The sequence below is a fragment of the Mustela putorius genome, unplaced genomic scaffold (assembly GCF_011764305.1).
Source record: "Mustela putorius furo isolate JIRA1106 unplaced genomic scaffold, ASM1176430v1.1 tig00003898_pilon_pilon_pilon, whole genome shotgun sequence".
Classification (NCBI taxonomy): Eukaryota; Metazoa; Chordata; class Mammalia; order Carnivora; family Mustelidae; genus Mustela; species Mustela putorius.
In genome coordinates this window covers 33,632,126-33,653,075 of record NW_025422047.1, presented here as the reverse complement: position 1 = coordinate 33,653,075, position 20,950 = coordinate 33,632,126, and the positions used below count along the sequence as shown (strand labels likewise).

Genomic DNA, 20,950 nt, shown 5'->3' with positions numbered 1-20,950 from the left:
GAGAGAAAAAAGAGAAACTGGTCTCAGAAAGCGCAAAGCACAAAGTAAATAATATTCTTCTACATCCCTTCTTTTTCACAGATTGGATGTTAAAAGAGTTGCAGCAATTAGGCTCTTGTTAATTACCAGCTGTTGAAACAGATGTGTTGACTATCCTTATTAGTCAACAGCTGGGTGAGGAGAACAATTGATGCTCCCTAAAACCAACAGCCAGCTGCTCTGCAGTAATTATCTCCAATTAATAATACAGGTGATAAAGGCAAAAAGCTCCTATCCCTCTGTTTCAATATCTTTGGCAGTTTCAATAACTATGGCTTTATCATTACAGAGTAATAGAGAATACATTTATTACAACAAGTAAGGTTGTATATTAGAGTTGCATTAACTCTATGGTAGTTTCCATTATGCAATTTCTGAAGAAGGAATCAGAGAAGTGCTAAAAGTAGAAGCAGACGTTCTGTAGGCTTTTATTTATCATATTTCAAATGTCACTGCCAACTTACTTCTCTAGTACTAACAATAACAGCTAAGCACTTAAGTTCTTTGAAAAAGAGAAGCATAACTAAAATCTGTTCTTTTTGATTTCCAGGTGTTTCACTGATCATGTTTTATATTCAGTTCACTGAAGCAATATATTTCCTCTTGGTATGCCTAAGTATCAGTGTCTTGTTCCCTAGCTTACATTTCCTAGGTGACTGGTATAAGCAATTTTACCAAACCCAAAAAGAATTTATTTCATAGCAGTAAACATTATTTTATGTGTACAAAGAGATCAGCAAAATAAACAAGCAAGTAGGAAAACAAAAAATAAAACCGTATTTTATTTTAGACAGCATTGTATGATATATAATATTCAAGTTTCTAATTATGATGATGTTAAAAACAGAAATAGGACAATGGAGCATATTAATAGCAATAATTATGTGTATAAATTACTTTTACTATTTTCTATTGTTAAATGTTCATATCAAAATTTCACTTAAAAGAAATGTAAAACAAAGGTTTAAACAAGCCAGGCATCTATCTCCTGTCCTACAAAAGAGGTATCTACAAGAATTTACAACCATATCTATTCACTAATTAGAGAACACTTAAAGACACTGCCTTTCTGAAAACAAGGATTAGAGCTGGATGAATACACCCCTTTCACAAACCTTCCTCCTGTCTCTGTTGGGTCATCATAAGCAGCTTGTTCTTTCAGCATTAAATAGAAAAGCCTACCGATTATCAGTTCTGAACGCCTCAGTTAGGCATCAGAACAATTAATAGGGACAGCAACTTTAAACAACATGTAAATACATCGTTTCACCGAAAGAGATTGTAATAAAAAAAAAAAAACTGACAAAAGCAAACTTTCTAAAGCAATACTATTTAAGGCTGCCTCTTGTGCACAATGCTTTCTAATATGAAAAATCAGCAGCTAGAAAACTCTACCACGTTCTATTAGATTATGTTTTCTAAAACAGGAATTTGAACATTTACATAATTACAAACAAGACAAATAAGCACCACCAAAAAAATTTTTATCCATTTCAATGAAGCCAACTTCCAATGAGAGTTTGTAACATTTAAAATTCTAAAATGTCTTAGGAACCTCCTGATATATGGAAGCTAGCAAAATGTGTAAATAGTGGAACAAGCTATTAGCTTTTATGTTTGAAAATCTGTATTGGGCCATAGGACTTATTCTGTGATTTCTCAATTTTAAGAGAAGACCTAATTTCTCAGCACAGTAGCAATCAAAGCAAATCTCTTCTACCCTGACACTAGGACGGTCTTTTCCCTGAGCTCTACACAGGAATACTAGAAAACTACACAAGGAATAGCACCTGATCACGCTTTTCTCTTCTGCGTGCAAATGGACACGTTATGGGTACCATCTAATAAGTCCATCATGTTGAGTTTCCTTACCCATGAGGGCAGCCATGGCTACTACTGAAGCAAAGGGCTGTAATCCCTTTAGGTCTTATGTGACCTAAGCCAGGAAGGCAGAAGTGGTTCCTCAGCTCACTGTTTAAAAATAAGCCAAGGAATTTATATCCTCTTTCCTCTCCCAAAAAACTAATGGCAATATGTAGTGAACATCTATTGTTGTACACAATTCCTCAAAATATTGTCATTTTTTTTTCTTTTTTTTTTTATTTATTTTTTATAAACATATATTTTTATCCCCAGGGGTACAGGTCTGTGAATCACCAGGTTTACACACTTCACAGCACTCACCAAAGCACATACCCTCCCCAATGTCCATAATCCCACCCCCTTCTCCCAAACCCCCTCCCCCCGGCAACCCTCAGTTTGTTTTGTGAGATTAAGAGTCACTTATGGTTTGTCTCCCTCCCAATCCCATCTTGTTTCATTTATTCTTCTTCTACCCACTTAAGCCTCCATGGTGATGCAAAATATTGTCATTTTTAAATTAAAAAGTACCTAGGCATAAATCGTAGGAGTACTGAAGTATGCAGAGTTGCTTTCAACAGGTATTTCATTTTCACACCAATTTCAATACATTTAAATTTAAGTTTCATTGTATGATCTAGTTACCTGGGATGAACATTTGCATTTTCTTATCCATAAGCTATGTTCTCACTGTTCAACATACCTTTCCCACCTTGCTCACTAGCAGATCCAAATTTCCTCTCTGTCAAGTCCTTTACATCTTCCCCAAAGACTGTTCTTTTCCTATGCTTCACTTAACCTTGTATATATATTTATTATAGCTTTCATCTAAATATATCTGCATTTTTCCCAGTACATGGCAAATTTCCTTTTTGTACTTCCAGCATGTAGTATATAAGCTTTTATTAAACATTTTCAATACATGAATATTAAAAAATAACACACCTTTCATATCCTACAAAGATTAGTGAATAGATATGGTTGTAAATTCTTTCATTGACTTCATGTATATCCATGAATTGGAAAATCTATCCTTTTTTTTTTTTTAAGATTTTATTTATTTATTTGACAGAGAGGGATCACAAGTAGGCAGAGAGGCAGGCAGAGAGAAAGGAGGAAGCAGGCTCCCTGCTGAGCAGAGAGCCCAATGCAGGCCTTGATCCCAGGACTCTGGGATCATGACCTGAGCGGAAGGCAGAGGCTTTAACCCACTGAGCCACACTGGTGCCCCGGAAAATCTACCCTTTTAATCAAAATAATCAACTTGGCTATACTGATTCTCTTATTCAAGATACTAATTTAAGTTTTATATCACCTCATAATTGACATATCTAATAAATAAAGGAAGAACTTTAAAAGCCAAAATAAGATTTTTTTTTAAAACCTCTATGTTCTTCACCTACCACTCCTGCAGTATACATTGAATAGTTTAAAAGTGTAGCTTCATGCCATATTGGATTTTTCTTGTTATATGTAACATATTTTGAGAAACCTTTCTCAACACATCACAATTAAAATTATCACTGCTTTAAAATTATTTATAAATTTTTAAGGTATGCTGGCCTCACTGATTCTTATATGCTGTCCTTTCCTTTTGGAGTTGTGTTTTACTTATTTATTTATTTTGGCTCTAATAATTCTTCAAGTAATTCCTCCAGAAAGTATAAATTGGCACTTTCTTAGCTTTACATGTTAAAAAACAAACGTCTTTGTTTTGCCCTCTTGTGTAAATGATATTTTGGCTAGTATAGAATCTTTACTTTTTAAAAATATTTATTTACTTATTTGAGAGAAAGAGAGAAAGAGAGAGAGGGCATGTGTATGTGTGGGGAGGGGCAGAGGGAGGGGCAGAGGGAGAATCTCAAGCAGACTCCTCGTTGAGTGCAGAGTCCCACATAGGGATCAATCTCAGACCGCAAGATCATGACCTGAGCTGAAATCAAGAGTCATATGTGGAATCGACTAAGCCATGTAGGCACCTGTAGATATAGGATCTTTAAATTGTAGTATTTTTCCATAAGACTTATAAACAGAGTTGCACTGTATTATTTTCCGGTTTTGTGAGAAATTTAATGCCAGTATGATGCGCTTTCCTTTGCAAATAATCAATTTAATACTAGAAAAGTGTTTTCTCTTCATTAGATATTTTACCTAGATATGCCTACACAATTAACATGTGTATGTGTCTCTGTATATATAAATATACATATATATAAATTTACATACGTAAGTATGTAATGTTAGAAATTTATTCCCCCCAGTCCTTATTATGTATTTTCATTTTGATAACTTGAGTTTTTCTTTAGTTCAAGTTAGTTTTTTCTATTATTTCTTTGAATGTGGTTTCTCTTTCACCTATTCCTTTCACTTCTAGTTACTCCTGTTTTCACATACTAGGTTTTCTCTATCATTTCACATCATCTCTTTTATTTTTGCTTAGTGTGTCTCTCTTTGTTCTTCCAGGTCACTAGATGTTTGTCCCTGATCATTGTTATTCAAATCACCTATTACATATTCTTAAAATGGTCTATTTTGACCACCCTTTCAAAACATCTCTTTGACTCTCCATAAGAAGTCTTATTTCAATTTAAAAATTTTTCTACAAGCAAAGCAATAAAATAGCCTCAATTGGATCCAAATGTGTGAAGAATGTGGTCCTTCTATGCAACCAAATTCCCTGAGTTACACATGGACTCTCAAGCCATTCATATCAGCTGGTATGGGTTCCCTTAGCACCTTTAAAAACGCAATATTTGGATAGAGGTGATAAGCACGAGTGAGTAGTACATAGTCGCTTCATTAGGCAGATAAGCATGTTTCTCTCAGGGCACATCACCATGGGGCAGAGACAGTTTCTTTTCAAGATAAGAGGATCTACTGAACCTCAGGTAGGCAGGGCAAAAACCACCTTTATTTCATCACTTCTTTTCCTGTTATTCATTCAAAATTTTCAAAGTTTTATTTGTTTTACTTTTATTCAAGTGTCGGAGTCCTCCTTTTAGATCATCATATTAACTCCATAAGGAGTTTGTATTGGTCCTACAGTGTTCATTGAAGTTTTTTCTGTCCTTATCAGTGAGCTACAGGCCCAGTATTTTCTACTAATAATCATATATCTACCTTATGCACTTCATTCACGAGATATTCTAACAGCCTCCAAATCAGTGATTTCCTATCTTTGTATGCCTGCCCTAATTAATTCCATTAAAACCTATGAGATTATTTTCTTTCCACTGATATTAAGTCATACATTTTATCAGTCCTTAACAAAGAAAAAAATCTTCAGAGCTTCTGTAATTTCTATTTTACCAAGTATAAAATCTCCTTTGTATCACTTTCAATAGCACACTCTACTTTACAACATCAGAGATGTCCACAGAGTGACCAACCATTTTGGAAACTCCTCACCGGGATTAAAGTTCCAGTCTGTGGCAATGGGTGCAGAAGGTTGGGGGGAAAGTAAAAATTCATGTAACAGCTCAAAAAACAGAGCTAAAAACAACACTGGTTTTAGTATCTGATGGATACAGAATAGATTATTTGCTTCCTGAAGTTGCTGGTTTTTTCCCCTGGCCACTAATGTTAGCAACCATGACTTGTGCTTCAAAATCATAGATTATCCATCGCTGCATCTTTCCTGGTACTGTAACTTAAGTTCAACATAAGTACACAGTCACTGTACTGTTCTTGGTTCATCTTTGCCTTTGTTCATTAACAGCTGCGCTTTGTATCAACATTGTGCTAGTTTAATTTTTAGCATTGTACATATTATGAACATATTTTCTAAGAGCTCAGATAATGGAAATGAGAATGACAGTACCAATGCCAGCATGATCTACACATCGCCAAAAATGAAGGCTAAATGGAAGGACACATACAACGGTATTAGGGAGATAAATAATCAAAACAGAGGATATTGCAAAATATGAAGAGAAGAATTTGGGGTTTTAAAAGCTGGAGAAGGAGATATGAAAGCATATATGGAAACTGAATCTCACAATTCTCAATGAGGTAAGCAAGTATTTCCAAAACAATCAAAAGTTTTTATTTTTAATTTTGTCTCCCAAAATTATATCAATAGTAGCTGCTGAATTAGTATGGGCTTATCACACAGAACACATATTATGGCATTATTTCCCTGACTGTTCTATGAAACTGAGTTTCATGTATCTTGTTTCATAGATTGCAAATAAAATGTCTTATTGAAAAGATAATGTCTTATTGATAAAGAAAAAAGTAAATTTTTGATAAGATATATGCTGGCCCCTTATAGGGTAAAGATGATTCTGTTAGCACTTAATAGCATTGTACTTTCTATAGATAGTATAACAATCATGGACTTTTATAGTGTATCAAGTGATGTGCCAAATCACAGTAGCAAAAATCATTTCTTGTGCCTTTTAGGTACTTTGATTTGAAAAATGGTATTTTCCCTCTATCTCTACTTTGTTGAGGGTTTTAATCCAGAAAGGATGCTGTATTTTGTCAAATGCTATTTCTGTAGCTATTGAGAGGATCATATGGTTCTTTTCCTTTCTTTTATTAATGTGGTATATCACATTGATTGGTTTGTGGATGTTGAACCACCCCTTCAGCTGAGGAATAAATCCCACTTAGTCATCATGGTGAATAATCCTTTTAATATACTGTTAGATCCAATTAGCTACTATCTTGTTGAGAATTTTTCTATCTATGTTCATCAGGTATATTGGTCTGTAATTTTCAATTTTCATAGAGTCTTTGTCTGGTTTGGGGATCAAGGTAATACTGGCCTCACCGAAGGAGTTTGTAAGTTTTGTTCCATTTCTATTTTTTGTAACATTTTCAGAAGAATAGGTATTTTTTCTTTAAATGTTTGGTAGAATTCCCCTAGGCAGCCATCTGGTCCTGGACTCTTTGTTTGTTGGGAGATTTTTGATTACTGATTCAATTTCTTTGCTGATTATGGGTCTGTTCAGATTTTGTATTTCTTCCTGTTTCAGTTTTGTTAGTTTATATGTTTCTAGGAATTTGTCCATTTCTTCCAGATTGCCCAATTTGTTGGCATATACTTGATCATAATATGTTCTTATAATTGTTTGCAATTTTTTGGTATTGGTTGTGATGTCTCCTCTTTCATTCATGATTTTATTTATTTGCATCCTTTCTCTTTTCTTTTTGGTAAGTCTGGCTAGGGGTTTATCAATCTTGTTAATTCTTTCAAAGAACTAGTTCCTAGTTTAATTGATCTGATCTACTATTTTTCTGATTTCCCTATCATTGATTTCTTCTCTAATCTTTATTTACCTTCTCCTATTGGATTTAGGCTATATTTGCTGTTCTTTTTCCAGCTTCTTTAGAGATAAGGTTCTGTTGTGTACTTGAGATTTTTCTTGCTTCTTGGGGAAGGTCTGTTTGCTATTACCACCAGGTTGTTGTTGTTGTTGTTTGTTTGTTTTTTCTTTTTCAGGATTGTTTTGGCTATTCTGGATATTTTCTGATTCCATACAAATTTTAAGATTGCTTGTTCTAATTCCATGAAAAATGCTGTTGGTATCTTGATAAGGATTGTATTAATCTGTATATTGCTCTGGGTGTTACATTTTAACAATACTTATTCTTCCAATCCATGAGCGTGGATGTCCTTCCATTTGTTTGTGTCATCTTCAATTTCTTTCATCATTGGTTTATAATTTTCAGAGGACAAGTCTTTCACTTCTTTGGTTAAGTCAATTTCTAGGTATTTTACTATTTTTGGTGCAACTGTAAATGGGAGTGTTGTCTTAATTTCTCTGTCTGTTGCTTCATTATTAGAACATAGGAATTCAATACATTTCTGTACATTAACTTTATATACTTCAACTTCACTGAATTTATTTAACAGTTCTAGTAGTTTTGGTGGGGTCTTTAGGGTTTTAGCATCATGTTATCTGTAAATAGTGAGAATTTTACTTCTTCCTTATCATTGTGGATGCCTTTTATCTCTTTCTCTTGACTAAATGCTACAGCTAGGACTTCCAGTACTACATTGATTAAAAGTGCCAAGAGTAGATATTCTTGTCCTGTTCCATACCTTTGGGTATGATGTTAGTTTTCCAACACTGAGGATGATGTTAGCTATGGGTTTTCCATATAATGCGTTCATTATGTCAAGTATGTTCCCCTTAGATCTACCTCATTGAAGGTTTGTATCATGAATGGGTGTTGTACTTTCTGAAATGATTTTTCTACACCTATTAAAATGATCACATGGTTTTTACCCTTTCTTTTATTGAATGTGATGCATTACACTGATTGGGCAAATATGGAACTCCTTGCAACCTGGGAATAAATCCTACTTGATAGTAGTGAATGATTTTTTTTACTGTATTGTTGGATTTGGTTTTCTGATACTTTGTTTAGGTTTTTTCCTCCTATGTTCATCAGAGATAATTGGCCTGTAGTTCTCTTTTTTTGTGTGGTGGTATTTATCTGGTTTTGGAATGAAGAATGAATTTGGGAGCTTTCCTTCTTCTTCTATTGTTTGGAAAAGTTTGAGAAGATTAGGTACTTTAGAAATTTAGTAGAATACACCTTTGAAGCTATCTAGTCTTGCAATTTTTTTTCTTTTTTAAAAAAATTTTATTTATTTATTTGAGAGAGAGAGAGAGAGAGAGATCATAAGTAGGCAGAGAGGTAGGCAGAGAGAGTGGGGGGAAGCAGGCGCCCCACTGAGCAGAGAGCCCCATGTGGGGCTCGATCCCAGGACCTGAGATCATGACTTGAGCCGAAGGCAGAGGCTTAATTCACAGAGCCACCTGACACCCCGCAATTTTGTTTCTTGGGAGTTTTTTTGTTACTGATTTAATTTCATTGTTGGTAATCAGTCTATTCAAATTTTCTATTTCTTCCTGTTTCAGTTTTGGTAGGTTATAAGTTTCTAGAAATTTATCCATTTTCTTCAAGGTTGTCCTGTTTTCTGGCATACAATTTTTTTATAATACTTTCTTACAATCCTTTGTATTTTTGTGGTGTCAGTTGGTATTTTTCCTCTTTAATTTCTGATTTTGTTTATTTGACTTTCCCTCCTTAGGATGAGTCTGGCTAGATGTTTATCAATTTTGTTGATCTTTCCAAAGAACAAGCTCCTGGTTTCATTGCTCTTGTTTTAATTTCTCTATCACTTATTTCTGCTCTGATCTTTATTGTTTCCTTCCTTCTGCTGGTTTTGAGGTTTTTCTTCCCTTCTTTCTCTAGTAGGTGTAAGGTTAGGTTGTTCATTTGAGATTTTTTTGTTTTGCTTCTTGAAGTAGGCCTGTATTGCTATAAACTTCCCTCTTTAGAACTGTTTTTGCTTCATCCTGAAGATTTTGTATTGTTTTGTTTTCATTTTCATTTGTCTTCATGTATTTTTTTTAAATTTCCTCTTTGATTTCTTACTTGACCCATCAGTGTTCAGTATCATGTTATTTAACTTTCACGTATTTGTGTCCTTTCCAGATTTTTTCTCATGGTTGATTTCTAGTTTCATTACACTGTAGTCAGAAATGATGCATGGTATAACTTTGATCTTTTTGAAATTGTTGAGACTTGTTTTGTGAGTTAATATGTGATCCATTCTGGAGAATGTACCATTAGCACTTGAAAAGAAAGTGTATTCTCCTGTTTTAGGATGGAATGTTCTGAATGTATATATTAAATCTATCTGTTCCAGTGTGCCATTCAATACCAGTTTCCTAGATTTTCTGTTTAGATGATCTGTCCATTAATGTAAGTGGGGGCGTTAAAGTCCGCTATTATTGCTGTGTTACTATAGATTAGTTCCTTTATGTTTGTTAATTAACTGCTTTACTTGGTGTTCCCATAATGGGTATATAAATATTTACAACTGTTATGTCTTTTGTTGGATTGTTCCTTTAATGATTATAGTGTTCTCATTCATCTCTTGTTACATTCTTTGTTTTAAAGTCAACTTTGGGGGCGCCTGGGTGGCTCAGTGGGTTAAAGCCTCTGCCTTCGGCTCAGGTCATGATCTCAGGGTCCTGGGATCGAGTCCCACATCGGGCTCTCTGCTCAGCAGGGAGCCTGCCTCCTCCTCTCTCTCTGCCTGCCTCTCTGCCTACATGTGATCTTTGTCTGTCAAATAAATAAATAAAGTCAACTTTGTCTGATATAAGTATTTTCTTTTCACATCCACTTGCATTAGAACTGCAAGTTCTATTCCCTCACTTTCAGTCTGCAGGTGTCTTTAGGGTTGAAGTGAGTCTCTTGAAGACACATATGGATGGGGTTTGTTTTTTAATCTATTCCATCACTTAGTCTATTTAGATTCAAAATAATTATTGACAGGTACGTATTTATTGCCATTTTGTTATTTGTTTTGTGTTTGTTTCTGTGGCTCTTCTCTGTTCCTTTCTTCCTTTGCTCTCTTCTCATACCATAAGTTGGTTTTCTTTAGTAATATACTTGGATTCCATTCTCCTTATTTTTTCATATCTATTACTTTAAAAAAAAAAGATTTTATTTATTTATTTGACAGAGAAAGAGAGTGAGCACACAACCAGGGGGAGAGGAAGAAGGAGAAGCAGGATCCCCAGTGAGCAGGGGGCCAGATGTGGGGCTCAATCCCAGGACCCTGGGATCATGACCTGAGCCGAAGGCAGACATTTAACTGACTGAGCAACTCAGGAACCCCTATTACTGACTTTTTTTCCCATTACTGACTTTTGATTTGTTGTGGTCACTAGGTTTGTGTATAGCGTCTTCTGCATATAGCAGTCTATTTTAAGTTGATGGTAGCTTAAGTTTTAACCTCTTTTTTTGCTTCTCTCCTTCCCATATTTTAGATATATGGAGTCATATTGCCTTTTATTTTGAGTTTCTTAGCTGATTTTTACAGAAATACTTATTTTTGAATAATACAGCTTTGCTGGATAGAGTGTTCTTGGCCATAGACTTTTTTCTTTTCAGCACTCTGAATACATATCATGTCACTGTATTCTGACCTAACAAAGTTTCTGTTGAAAAATCTGACGATAGCCTTATGGGGTTTCTCTTGTATGTTACTGTTTTCTTTTCTCTTGCTCCTTTTAAAATTATTCCCTATTGCTTTTTGCCATTTTAATTACTATGTTCCGGTGTGGACCTCCTTTATTTTTTGGGAGATCTCTGTGCCTCCTAGATCTGAATTTTTTTCCTTCACCAAATTTGCAAAGTTTTCAGCTATTATTTCTTGAAAATATTTTCTGCCCCCTTTCTTATCTCTTATGGAATCCTTATAATGCTAATGTTATTACACTTGATGGCATCACTGAGTTCTCTAAGTTTATTCTCATTGGGCATATTTTTTTTTTTTCCCTCCCACCTGGTCAGCTTGAGTACTTTCCATTACTGTGTTCTCCAGATTGCTGATTCATTCTTCTGCTTCTTAAATCCTGCTATTTATACCACCTAGTGAATTTTTCATTTCAATTATTGTATTCTTCAGCTCTGATTGCTTCCTTTTTATCTCTGTGTTAAGGATCTGAATGACATTTATTACTCTTTTCTAAAGTCCAGTGAATATCTTTATGTTATTCACTTTCAATTCTCTATTAGGCGTACTACTTCTCTCTATTTCACTTAGGTCTCCTGCCTTAATTTTTGTCCTGTTCTTTTATTTGGAACATATTTCTGTCTCTTCATTTTGTTTCTGTGTGTTAGGCAAGTCAGTTACGTCTCTTGCTCTTCACAGTAATGGGTGGGGTGTGCACTTTTAAGAAGGTGCTGCTTTCACTCTTCCACAGCGAATGTGCAGCTGCTGTGGAGACTGAGGCCGGCCAGTGCCACTCTGCAAAGTGCACACAGGCAGGAAGTGTGGTTTTAACAAGGTGAGTGTATACCTCATGGGAAGTGAACAGTCTCCAGGACCAAGGCCCTATAACGCCTGCAATTGGGAGACAAAGTATTGGCAAGGTTTGTGCTGGTCTTCTGGGAGAGGGGACCTGCAGTAGCAGGTCTGAGGTAGGTTCCACCGGAGTAGGCAGAGTGTGGTGTTAAAAGTTAGGTAGTGAATGCTGGTGCTGAGGAGGTTTCTGCAGGTGGTGTGTATTTATGTTGTGGTGGGGGAGGAAATGGCACTTACCAGCTCCTTAGTTCCTAGCGAAGTTCCTCTGTGAACTCTGAGCTTAGTGATAATTCTCCTTCCTGTATGTCCCAGGCATTTTTCAAACTGTTGTGTCCATGCTGTATTTCCCTGGGCTGCTTGTTGTGTTGCCTCTTTAAGGGCAGGAATACAGCTTCCTATGGCCCTCCAGGCTCTTCCAGAACCCAAACCAATAATTTTCAAAGTTCCAGGTTTTAAGTTCTATTTGCTGTAAGAACTCATAAAATTTGGCCCCTCTGATTTTCAGAGCCGAATGCTATGGGGACTCATCTTCCTTGTGCGGGCTCCCCAGTACGACAGTCTCTCACCCCTCTCTGTGCCTGTGGCTCACTCTGTCCCTCCAGCAGCCAGATCGGAGAGGTTTAGTTTCTCACCATGTCTGTGACATTCCTATACTCTTTGATAAGACCTCCTCTCTACATTTAGTTGTGGAGTTTGTTCTGCCACTCTTTGGGTAATTTTCTGAGTTATTTACACTAATGTGAGTGTTATCTATTTGTATTCATAGGACAAAGTGAGTTTAGAGTCCTCCTATTTCACCGTCTTCCCTGAAAGTCTGTGGTCTTCTGGTCTTCCTCAGCATAGAAATCCTTGAGAGCTCTGAGTTCAGTAAGTGCTGGGCAGCACCGTGTGGGTTCTCCAGCAAATTATTTTAGTTTTCTTGTTTTTAAAGTTTCTTGAAACTTGCTTTATGCCTAACGTAATTTATTTTTGTAAAATTCCATGTGCATTTTAAAATAATGTTGAGTATAAGTTCCCTCTCTGTGCATCTCTTTTCTCTGTGTGTGTATGAATTAGGTTAATTGTAATGTCCATATCTTCTATATCCTTTCTGATTTTGATTGGTTTGTACTTAGAAGGATGTGTTGTTAAAATCTATCAATGATTATAAAGTCGTCTGTTTTTCCTTTCTATTCCATCAATTTTCACTTTATATATTCTGGAGCTACTACTGGGTGCACAGAGATTTAATATTATTATAGCTTCCTAATGTTTATTGGTATTAAATACCCTTTATTTGTAATAATGCTACTTGACTTAAAGTTTACTTTGTTTGCTATGAGTATAAATACCTCATTTTCTTAAAAAGACAAACAAAGAAACACTCAAATAAAACTGGTGGTTCCCAGAGGGGTAGTAGATGGGAAGATGGGTGATAGGGGATTAAGAATGTACTTTTTGTGGATGAGCACTGAATAATGCATAGAATTGCTGAATCCTGTATTATACACCTAAAACTAATATGACAATATATATTAACTATACTGGAATTAAAACATTAAAAAAATTATATTTTTAAAAACAATTGCATAGTATTTCTTTTTTCATCATTAACTTTCAACATTTTGTGCCATTATAATTTAAGATGTATTCTTATAAGCAGTACCTAATTGGGTTTTGTTTTATTATATAGTTTGGCAATTTTTGCTTTTTAATTGGAAGATTTAATTCTTTTGATTAAACAAATTATCCTGTCTTTACAATTATGTTTGCTATTTTAATCTTGGTATCTATCTGACCCATGTTTTTTGTTACCTTTTTCTCTCCTTCATTTTCCTTTGTATTATCTATACATTCTACTATACCACTAAACCCCTCTATCAGTTCCTAAGTATATATATTTTTAACATCCTTTACATGATTTTCTTAGAAATTCTAACTTGTTTTTGTGACTTTTAACCAATATGAATAGTTAATTTTAGCACTTCTTCAGTAATGCTTAAAACATATTAAGTCCATTACACACTTCCAGGCCTTAGGGTGATTTTTTTGCCATGCATTTACATACATTTTAATCTCAGAAGATGCTATCATTATTGTCTTGAATGGGCTACATTAAGTCAAATTTTAATATTTGCCAATACATTTATCTTCTGGTTGCTCTTCACTTCTTCCTACATTTCTGTGTTTGTTTATTATCACTTTCCCTTTGAGAAGAACTGCATTCATTATTTCTTTGCATGCACATATGCAAGTTACTAATACTCTGTGTTTGTTTGTCTGTAATGTATTTATATTTAACTTTCTATCTTGAAGAAAGTAAACTGGGTACAGAATTCCACATTGGTGATTTTTCTCCCCAGAGCCTTAAAAATGTCATTCTGCTTTCTTCAGTTTTCCATTGTTTCTATTGAAAATGCAGCAGTTTTACTGTGGTTCTTTGAAAAACCTTTTGTTCTCAGCCTGCTTTTAATATTTTTCTCTGTATCTCTGAAGTTTATCACTTTTATAATGTTGTGCTTATGTAAGGTTTTGTTAACTTATCCTGCTTGGAGTTCTTACAGCTTCCTGACTTTGTGGTTTACAAGTCTTCCATCAGTTTTGAAAAAATCTAGGCAGTTTTCTCTTTAATATTGCTACTGTCCCACTGTCTTTCTCATCTCCAATTGCACATGTACTGAACTATTTACATTCCACTTGTCTTCTCAGCTATGGTCCCCCCTCCCCACCGCTGCCCAAATACCTTTTTATTTCTGTTTCAGTTTGAAAATTTACTGTCAACCTATTATCTAATTTACCAATCCTATCATTTACTGCTAAACCCATTTTAATAAGTTAGTTATTTTAGATATTGTATTCTTTGGTTTTGGGATTTCCATTTGATTCTTTGTAATTAGAGAGATTCTTTTTTGTGGGTGAAATGCTTAATCTGCTTTTCCATTTTTTTCTTCATGTCTCTTACCTTTTTGAATATTTTAAACATAACTATTACAAAGTCCTTGCCATTCAACTATCAACATATACATTAACTTTGAGTTGGTTTTGGTTATGGCATCTTATCTTTTCATCTTATCTTATCTTTTTGTGCACCTAGTAATTTTCAGTTGAATGCCTACCATTGTATGTAAAATAACGGTAGAGATTCCACATATTATTAATTCTGATGACTCAGGCTTACCTATCTATGCCAGGCAGATGGAGTAGGGCTAATCACTTCAATTTAAACAAGAACCATGCGATGTAGATGCCAGTTTGTAGGCTCTGGTTCTCATAAAGCAGCTGTAAAGTAGAGCCTGCTTTTCAGAAACTATTTATATTTTTAACCGCCTAAGTTGTGCAACCCCAGATATCCTAAAGGTATTACTGGATGTATGCTTAATGCTCCCCTCCTCTCATATTACCTCCCCAAATCTGCTGATTTTCCTATATTCTAGCAATGACCCTCCATGAGTAAAAAGCTGAAATTTTCAGATTTCTGCCTGTATATAACAAATGCCTATGGGTAAAAGTGGCTGCAAAAATCAGCTCCCTTGGTTTTTAACTTCCACTGTCTTGGACACTCTAGTTCTCACTGCCCCAAAGGCTCTCTGAAATAAATGATTTTCTTAGTTGTTTAAAACAGATGGGTGTGTGTGTGTGTGTGTGTGTGTGAGCAAGAGAGAGAGAGAATAAAAGGTCAAGGCTCAGAAGACAAGACATAGATTACAACCCATAAAAATAGATGGGAAAAAGGATAAAGAAAGACCTGGACTACCAAATTGCCAAAGAATCGAGTTTAAAAAAACACATATATATTCTATATAAACCATGTGAAAAGCCACAATATTCCTGAATATACATAAATATATGAATGTGTATACACACATACATATGTTAAATTTGAGATTTTCTTTCTTTAAGAGATAAATAAAAACTAAAATAAGTTTTACTACATGCTATCATAAATGTTTTTAGTTATGTTGTTATAGTGGAATCCTGTTTTTTGTTTGTTTTACTGACCCTTAATTCATTCTTGGTTCTTTGGGTAAAAAAATATTTCTTTCTTTTTAACATTTGAAAAAAGTTTTAATTTAAATTCCAGTTAGTTAACAGTGTAATACTACTTTCAGGTGTAAAATTTAGTGATTCATCATTTACATACAATACCCAGTGCTCAACATAAGTGTTCTTTAATACAAGTTACCCATTTCATCCATCCCCTACCCATCTCCCCTCCATCAACCCTCAGTTTGTTCTCTATAGTTAAGAGTCTGTTTTATGGCTGTCTCTTTTGTTTAACCCCCTATGTTCGTCTGATATGTTTCTTAAAATTTCACATGAGTGAAATCCTACGGTATTTGTCTTTTTCTGACTATCTTACCACACTTAGCGGTGAAATAATATTTCAAATATCTTTTGGAAAATCATCTGTATTAGTCCAGGATCTCCAGAGAGGCTGAACCAACAGCATTCTAAGAAATCTCACAATCTGCCACCTGCAAATTGGACACCCAGCAAATCTGATGGAGTAGTTCAGTCTGAGCCTGAAAGCCTGAGAACCAGGGGAGTCAATGTTGTAAGTCCCAGCCTGAGTCTGAAGGCCTAAGACCTAAGAGAGCTAATAGTGTAAATCCCAGTTCAAATGGAGGAGAAGACTGATTGATATCTTAGCTCAAATAGTTAGGCAGAAGGAATGAATTCTCCCTTTCTGCCTTTAGTTCTATTCAGGATCTCAGTGGACTGGATGGTACTCACCCACATTGGGGAGAGCAGTCTGATTACTGAGCTCACAAATTCATATGTTAATCTCATCTGAAAACATTTGCACAGATGCATTCAGAAATACACTTTAGCCAAATATCTGGGCAGCATGTGACTCACTCAAACTGACACATAAAATTAACCATCACACCATCCTTCCCCACTCACAAACTAACTTTAGGGACTGACCTAGATTGTCCAAAGGAAGTCGGTATACTGCATTCCTTTGTGAATAAGCACATGACGCCTGTAGTACAATCCAAGTTAGCAAGACTCAATACTAGAATTTCTTTTTGGTAATTTGTTTCTTCCTCTAGAATTCAATTGGGAAACACATAGGCTGAAATTTCTACCTCCATATAACCTGAAAATTAAGCCAAAACATAAAAGAAAGCAAACAAAAATCCAGAGGTAGAACAAAACCTTGTGGGTCCTAAGCAAGCCTCTTCTGAAGTTAAAAAGAGATGAACTACATACATACCACAGGATGAATCTCAAAATCATCATGCTGAAATAAACCAGATGTAAAAGAATACATACGGTATGATTCTATTAATATAACATTCTAGAAAATACTAATAAATTTATAGTGACAAGAAGCAGATCAGGGGTTACTGGGACCAGTGGTGGAGAGACGGATAGATTGGAAAAAGATAACAATTTTTTGGCTGGAATGAGTGAAATGCTCTTTATCTTCATTACTGTGTGGATACGTATCTTATCAAAATGCACTGGACTGTATATCTTTGATGGACACAATTTACTGTACATAAATTATACCTCAGTAAAGTGGACTGAAATGAAGGTTAACAAATAAATAAAAAGTAATCTCTGGAAGTTAGCCCTATTCTTGGTCTCTCAGTAATGTAAGTAATAAGTTTTATTTTTGTTTAAACAATTTGGGGTATGGTTTTCTTTCCCTTAAAACAAGTAAACCCTCACTGATACAGTTATGTTAGATTTACAAATTTTACTATGGTAAGCAAATGTATTAATACAGTTTTGAAAGACAGTCAATAATGGTTGAACAAAAAGACTTATAGGTGCTTAATGATGCACCTTTCCTTTAAATAAAAAGCATGATTCTCCAATAATGTTGATTAATTCAAGTTTTATTTTTAATCCTTTCTAAGAGGAGCATCTAACATTTCTTAAGGTATTATACTGCTTAGGAATTGTTACTTAATGATTTTCCTGATCCCTGATTTAGTATTTTTTTCTGTTCATACTTCTTTATAATTGGCATAAAATAACAGATAATTCTTCAAGTTATATTTTCATACACTTGCATAGTTACAGCCTTATCTTCTACTTCTCTCTTCTTGGTTCAGTTATCTTAATTTCTATCTTAAGCCTTAAATGAATTTTTAAAACATCTTTCAGATCTTAAAAATTTCTGTATTTCCCCTTTAAAATTCATGGGAAAGTATTAGTTTTAGAGAAATATAAATTTTAAAACACCCAATACTTTAGAATAAAGTAAATACATTCCAAACACAAGACTGATAGTTCAAGATTCAGGAAATATACCATGTATGTATTGAGAATCATGGTTTTATAGCTATGGAAGTTGAAAGTGTGCTTGAGTCACATACACACATTAAATTTTCAGTAAGGAATTAAAAATCTTTCATAATATGTAACTATACATGAATTATGCTGCAAGTTAGGTCACAGAGATATACTACTTACTATCTGAAGACAACTGCCCCCAGGACAAAATCAACACACCCAATACAAATCCTGTATCAAGTTTCATGATTTAAGTTATGCAATTTGAGAATTTCTGGAAGCAAATGTACTAACAGCACTAAACTATCTTTTCTCCCTTTTACTTCCTCATCAGTGGTCATAGAAAATGAAAATAGAGGGCTTTAAATAATTCTTTATCTCAGTAGTTTCATCTGACCAAAATAGTTCTTCTGATGTATGTTAAACTATACATAACATAGTATTATTATAAATCCTTGTATAACTATTTTAGTTATTTGTCATATAATTTATGCTACTTAAAACAATTTTACTGCTTGGGGGTGCTTGTGTGGTGCAGTTGGCTAAGTGTTGGACTCTTGGTTTCCACTCAGGTTGTGGTCTCAGGGTCATGAGCAGGAGCACTGTGTTGGCTCCCTGCCTAGTGTAGAGTCTGCTTAACACTCTCTCTTTTCCTCTGCCCCTCATCCTCTGCACGTTCTCTCTCTCTCCCAAATAAATATATCTTTAAAAAATTTTTTAAAAAGAATTTAACTGCTTTTCCTATGTTTAAAACACTTTAACTGTTTTTTCCTGAATGCTTCCATATTTTAAAAACTCAATTATTGGGCGCCTGGGTGGCTCAGTGGGTTAAGCCGCTGCCTTCGGCTCAGGTCATGATCTCAGGTCCTGGGATCGAGTCCCGCATCGGGCTCTCTGCTCAGCGGGGAGCCTGCTTCCTCCTCTCTCTCTCTGCCTGCCTCTCTGCCTACTTGTGATCTCTCTCTGTCAAATAAATAAATAAAATCTTTAAAAAAAAAACAACACTCAATTATTACACTATTTTCCTCAAATTTTCATTATCCAGGTGACACATATTATTATTATATGTGACTTCTTTAGGATACTGTCTGTAGCTGAGCATTATCTACCTAGATGGAAGCATACATCAAAATGATTCAGTTTTTGAGATGAATATAATTTTTATAATTTTTTTGTAATAATATTAGCTGACTTTATCTTTCAATAATAAAATAGGTATATAGTGAATTCTTTTTATCTAGAAAATGAGATAATTATCAATTTTATTTCAAATCCACACCAACATATGTGCAGTCATTATAAGATATGAAGTATATTGTTAAAATAGTATGCATATTTAAAGCTGATAAAAATCAATTACTGCTTTTTTAAAAAGATTTTATCTGTTTATTTGGCAGAGAGTGATACAGCGAGAAAGGGAACACAAGGAGTGGGAGAGGGAGAAGGAGGCTTCCCGCACAACAGGGAGCCCGATGTGGGGCTTGATCCTAGGACTCTGGGACTGTGAGCTGAGCTGAAGGCCGACACCTAACCGAGCCACCAGGCGCCCCTCAATTACTGCTTTATGTTACCCAACTCCTACATGCTGATTTGTACTAACTTAGCACTTAAGATTCTGACTCAATGATTCTCTATGATTTATCAGGTTAACAACTATCTAAACAACTACCTAAAAAATTAACATTTTCTAAACAAAAGAAGACCTAGAATAAGGATTTTTAACCTGGGGCACACTGATGGGCTTGGAAGGGGAATAAACTCGTTGAAATCATATGCAAATTTCTATGTATATGTGTTTTCCTAGGGAGAACATTCAAAATTACCACTGGCTTCTATTACACAATAGTTAATATAACTAGTTATATGGAGAAACAAAGACCAGAAATCTCTTAACAAAAAATGAAATTATTCTTTTTACACATCAAACAGGCTTTGACATTAACTATAATCTTACAGAAATATCCTACTACTCTAATTAAGAATTCATAAAAAAAAAGCACAGAATATATGACATTTGGCTTCTACCTACTGTAAGAAACAGGAAGTGTGAAAACAAAAAAAAAAATTGAAACAAATCTGCAAAAAGTAAATTTTATTAAACTAAACTGCCATAGCTAGGAATATCTCCATTCTAAGAATAAAGTTTATATAATGTGTAGGTGTCATTTGAATATTATGAAATAAGAAATGTACAAAATAATTATTTAAAAATCATATCTATAAATTGGAAACACTGAGCATTAAGTAATGTTAGATAAGTGGAAACATCAACCTATATTGAAATCATTAAAGAATGACCTCGCCTAAAGAAGAAATCACATTTGTCGGTTTACAAAAAATGTTTCAAAAACTAAACCCTCTAAAGCAAAAAATATAAACAAAAATTGAGAAATAGCTACTAGTAAATAATAAATTAACAAAGTAATATAATAATTGTTAGGCCAAATTCATTTCTCTCCAAAAAGGTATTTGAATTTTCATGTTTTCACTGGCTTCAAATTATGAATGAAAATACATCTGTACGAAGTTGAAAACTTATCCATTTTTTGCCAGCTTTTTCTAGTTAGGGAACAACAACAAGGAAAAATCTATACAAATAAATGCCTTTGTTATGTTCTAATCTATAGATTATATAAATAATGCATTTTCTAATGTGCACATGAAGTATATAGATGAAGTGTAAAATGTATAAGAGAAGTAAATGCTTGCAATAGAAAACGGAAGTACATGGTTTAGTTCTTCCACGTATTAAAAAAAAAAACCCAGCCATCATGAAGGCCTGTGCCATTCTTAGGCCACTTTCAGGCAGATTCTGAAAAGCTGGAAAGTAAACACAGGTGTTTTAAAACTAGAGCTGCTGTCACGGACAACCACAGACACCCTTAACTCTGATGTTGCAACGCCTCTTTCCCGCCCTCTGTTTTTTAAAGCAATGCCCGAAAAGAAAATGTCAAATGCTTCACCTTTCAACACCTC

The 20,950-nt window shown here is 34.6% G+C and overlaps 1 protein-coding gene and 1 long non-coding RNA gene across 6 annotated transcripts in view; one reads left to right on the top strand and one right to left on the bottom strand.

Annotated features, from left to right (window-relative positions):
• The window catches only part of MIPOL1 (mirror-image polydactyly 1), a 343,108-nt gene that overhangs the window by 124,909 nt on the left and 197,249 nt on the right, over positions 1-20,950 (bottom strand). The window lies entirely within an intron of this gene.
• Positions 11,263-19,747, top strand: LOC123388282. The gene is made up of 3 exons (XR_006602824.1): positions 11,263-11,726; positions 12,510-12,610; positions 19,372-19,747. It is a non-coding gene; the product is annotated as an uncharacterized LOC123388282 (long non-coding RNA).